Raw genomic sequence first — 4975 nt, forward strand, 5'->3', positions numbered from 1 at the left:
TCATATCATGGGGTTTGGATGCACCGGCGAAGTTTGCACCCACTCTCGATGTGAGAAAGGGCAATGCACGGTACCGTAGAGGCTAGCAATGATGGAAGGGTGAGAGTGCGTATAATTGATGGACTCAACATTAGTCATAAAGAACTCACATACTTATTGCAAAAATCTACAAGTCATCAAAAACCTCGGCACTACGTGCATGCTCCTAGGGGGATAGATTGGTAGGAAAAGACCATCGCTCGTCCCCGACCACCACTCATAAGGAGGACAATCAAATAACACCTCATGTTTCAAATTTGTTACACAATGTTTACCATACGTGCATGCTACGGGAATTGCAAACTTCAACACAAGCACTTCTCAAATTCACAACTACTCAACTAGCACGACTTGATATTATTATCTCCATATCTCAAAACAATCATCAAGCATCAAACTTCTCTTAGTATTCAATACTCTATATGAAAGTTTTTACTATTCTTGGATGCCTAGCATATTGGGATTATTTAAGCAAATTACCATGCTATTTAAGACTCTCAAAATAATATAAGTGAAGCATGAGAGTTCATATATTTCTTCAAAATAAAATTACCACCATGCTCTAAAAGATATAAGTGAAGTACTAGAGCAATCAACAAACTACTCCGAAAGATATAAGTGAAGATCAATGAGTAGTCGAATAATTATGCAACTTATGTGAAGACTCTCCAACATTTAATAATTTCAGATCTTGGTATTCTATTCAAACATCAAGCAAAGCAAAATAAAATGACATCTAATAATAGCGAACACATGTGAAGAAGCAAAAACTTAGGATCAACCGATACTAACCGATAGTTGTTGAAGCAGAAAGGTGGGATGCCAACCGGGGCATCCCCAAGCTTAGACGCTTGAGACTTCTTGAAGTATTATCTTGGGATGCCTTGGGCATCCCCAAGCTTTAGCTTTTGTGTCTCCTTAATTCCTCTCATATCACGGTCTCCCTAAATCTCAAAAGCTTCATCCACACAAAACTCAACAAGGACTCATGAGATAAGTTAGTATAAACCATTGCAAAAACCTTATCATACTCTACTGTAGCAAATCACTAAAATTATTATTTTACATTGCATACTAAATGCCTCTGCATATTTAATAGTCCTATCCTCAAATAGAATCATTAAAGAAGCAAACATATGCAAACAATGCAAACATAACAGCAATCTTCCTAAACAGGATAGTCTGTAAAGAATGCTGCAACATCCATACTTCCCTAGCTCCAAAAATTATGAAATAAAATTCCCACTGTAGTAAATTTATCAGATATTAATATGCAAAAGGTTTCAACATTTTATCACATTCTTACTTTTCTAGGGAATTATTGCAACAGCGGTAAACTTTCTGTTTTTAAACAGCGACATGTATACTTGTAACATAGGCATAGTAAAGGCTATCAATGCCACTTTTATTGAAATAAAAGATGCAAAACATTTTTATAAATAAAAGCAAGCAAATACTAACAAAATAAATTGACGCTCCAAGCAAAACACACATCATGTGGCGAATAAAAATATAGCTCCAAGTAAAGTTACCGATGAACGAAGACGAAAGAGGGGATGCCCTCCGGGGCATCCCCAAGCTTAGGCTTTTGGTTGTCCTTAAATTTTACCTTGGGGTGCCTTGGGAATCCCCAAGATTAGGCTCTTTCCACTCCTTATTCCATAGTCCATCGAATCCTTACCCAAAACTTGAAAACTTCACAACACAAAACTTAACAGAAAACTCGTAAGCTCCGTTAGTATAAGAAAATGAATCACCACTTCAAGGTACTGTAATGAACTCATTATTTATTTATATTGGTATTAAACCTACTGTATTCCAACTTATCTATGGTTTATAAACTATTTTACTAGCCATAGATTCATCAAAATAAGTAAACAACACATGAAAAACAGAATCTATCAAAAACAGAACAGTCTGTAGTAATCTGGATCAAAAGTATACTTATGGAACTCAAAAAATTCTAAAATAAATTTCTTGACCTGAGGAATTTATCTATTAATCATCTGCAAAAAGAATTAACTAAATAGCACTCTTCAAATAAAAATGGCAGCAATTCTCGTGAGCGCTAAAGTTTCTGTTTTTGACAGCATGATCAACAAGACTTTCCCAATGTCTTCCCAAAGGTTCTACTTGGCACAAACACTAATTAAAAGCATAGAACCACATATAAACAGAGGCTATATGAATTATTTATTATTAAACAGGAACAAAAATAAAGTTGGGTTGCCTCCCAACAAGCGCTATCGTTTAACGCCCCTAGCTAGGCATGATGATTTCAATGATGCTCACATAAAAGATAAGAATTGTAACATAAAGAGAGCATCATGAAGAATATGACTAGAACATTTAAGCCTAACCCACTTCCTATGCATAGGGATTTTGTGAGCAAACAATTTGTGGGAACAAGAATCAACTTGCATAGGAAGCTAAAACAAGCACAACTTCAAAATTTTAAGCACATAGAGAGGAAACTTGATATTATTGCAATTCCTACAAGCATATATTCCTCCCTCATAATAATTTTCAGTAGCATCATGAATGAATTCAACAATATAACCAGAACCTAAAGCATTCTTTTCATGATCTACAAGCATATAAATTTACTACTCTCCACATAAGCAAAATTCTTCTCATGAATAATAGTGGGAGCAAACTCAACAAAATAACTATCATGTGATTGAAAATTAAGATCAAGATGACAAGTTTCATGTTTATTATTGTTCTTTAAAGCATACATGTCTTCACAATAATCATTATAGATAGGAGGCATGCTTTCATCATAATAAATTTGCTCATCAAAACTTGGGGAACAAAAATATCATCTTCATCAAACATAGCTTCCCCAAGCTTGTGGCTTTGCATATCATTAGCATCATGGATATTCAAGGAATTCATACTAACAACATTGCAATTATTCTCATCATTCAAATATTTAGTGCCAAACATTTTATAGATTTCTTCTTCTAACACTTGAGCACAATTTGCCTTTCCATCATACTTACGAAAGATATTAAAAAGATGAAGCATATGAGGCAAACTTAATTCCATTTTTTTGTAATTTTCTTTTATAAACTAAACTAGTGATAAAACAAGAAACTAAAAGACTCGATTGCAAGATCTAAAGATATACCTTCAAGCGCTAACCTCCCCGGCAATGGCGCCAGAAAAGAGCTTGATGTCTACTACACAACCTTCTTGTAGACGTTGTTGGGCCTCCAAGTGCAGAGGTTTGTAGGACAGTAGCAAATTTCCCTCAAGTGGATGACCTAAGGTTTATCAATCCGTAGGAGGCGTAGGATGAAGATGGTCTCTCTCAAGCAACCCTGCAACCAAATAACAAAGAGTCTCTTGTGTCCCCAACACACCCAATACAATGGTAAATTGTACATAGGTGCACTAGTTCGGCGAAGAGATGGTGATACAAGTGCAATATGGATAGTAGATAATGGTTTTTGTAATCTGAAAATATAAAACAGCAAGGTAACTAATGATAAAAGTGAGCGTAAACGGTATTGCAATGATGGAAACAAGGCCTAGGGTTCATACTTTCACTAGTGCAAGTTCTCTCAACAATAATAACATAATTGGATCACATAACTATCCCTCAACATGCAACAAAGAGTCACTCCAAAGTCACTAATAAGAGGAGAACAAACGAAGAGATTATGGTAGGGTACGAAACCACCTCAAAGTTATTCTTTCCAATCAATCCGTTGGGCTATTCCTATAAGTGTCACAAACAGCCCTAGAGTTCGTACTAGAATAACACCTTAAGACACAAATCAACCAAAACCCTAATGTCACCTAGATACTCCAATGTCACCTCAAGTATCCGTGGGTATGATTATATGATATGCATCACACAATCTCAGATTCATCTATTCAACCAACACAAAGGACCTCAAAGAGTGCCCCAAAGTTCTACCGGAGAATCACGATGAAAACGTGTGCCAACCCCTATGCATAGGTTCATGGGCGGAACCCGCAACTTGATCACCAAAACATACATCAAGTGAATCACGTGGTATCCCATTGTCACCACAGATACGCACGGCAAGACATACATCAAGTGTTCTCAAATCTATAAAGACTCAATCCGATAAGATTACTTCAAAGGGGAAACTCAATTCATTACAAGAGAGAAGAGGGGGAGGAGAAACATAAGATCCAACTATAATAGCAAAGCTCGCGATACATCAAGATCGTATCACCTCAAGAACACGAGAGAGAGAGATCAAACACATAGCTATGGGTACATACCCTCAGCCCCGAGGGAGAACTACTCCCTCCTCGTCATGGAGAGCACCGGGATGATGTAGATGGCCATGGAAGAAGGATTGCCCCCTCCGGCAGGGTGCCGGAACGGGTCTAGATTGGTTTTCGGTGGCTACGAAGGCTTCTGGCAGCAGAGCTCCCGATCTATTGTGCTCTCGGATGTTTTTAGGGTATATGGAGATATATAGGCAGAAGAAGTACGTTAGGGGGGGGCACGAGGGGCTCACGAGGGTGGACGGCGCGCCCAGGGGGGTGGGCGCGCCCCCTGCCTCATGAACTCCTCGCAGATCCCCCAACGTGCACTCCAAGTCTTCTAGGCTTCTTTCCTTCCAAAAATGAGTTCCGTGAAGTTTCAGGTCAATTGGACTCCGTTTGGTTTTCCTTTTCTTCGAAACCCTAAAACAGGGTAAAAACAGAAACTGGCACTGGGCTCTGGGTTAATAGGTTAGTCCCAAAAATGATATAAAAGTGTATAATAAGGCCCATAAACATTCAAAACAGTAAATAATATAGCATGGAGCAATCAAAAATTATAGATACGTTGGAGACGTATCACTCCACAACCCTTGATATAGAACTGTCTCTGTATGTCGACGTGGTGCTCGTCTGGAATTCTGATCCATGCACGGGCAAGCATGGTTTTGTTGCCCTGGTGTCG

This window comes from Triticum urartu, chromosome 6 (genome assembly GCF_003073215.2).
Source record: "Triticum urartu cultivar G1812 chromosome 6, Tu2.1, whole genome shotgun sequence".
Classification (NCBI taxonomy): domain Eukaryota; kingdom Viridiplantae; phylum Streptophyta; class Magnoliopsida; order Poales; family Poaceae; genus Triticum; species Triticum urartu.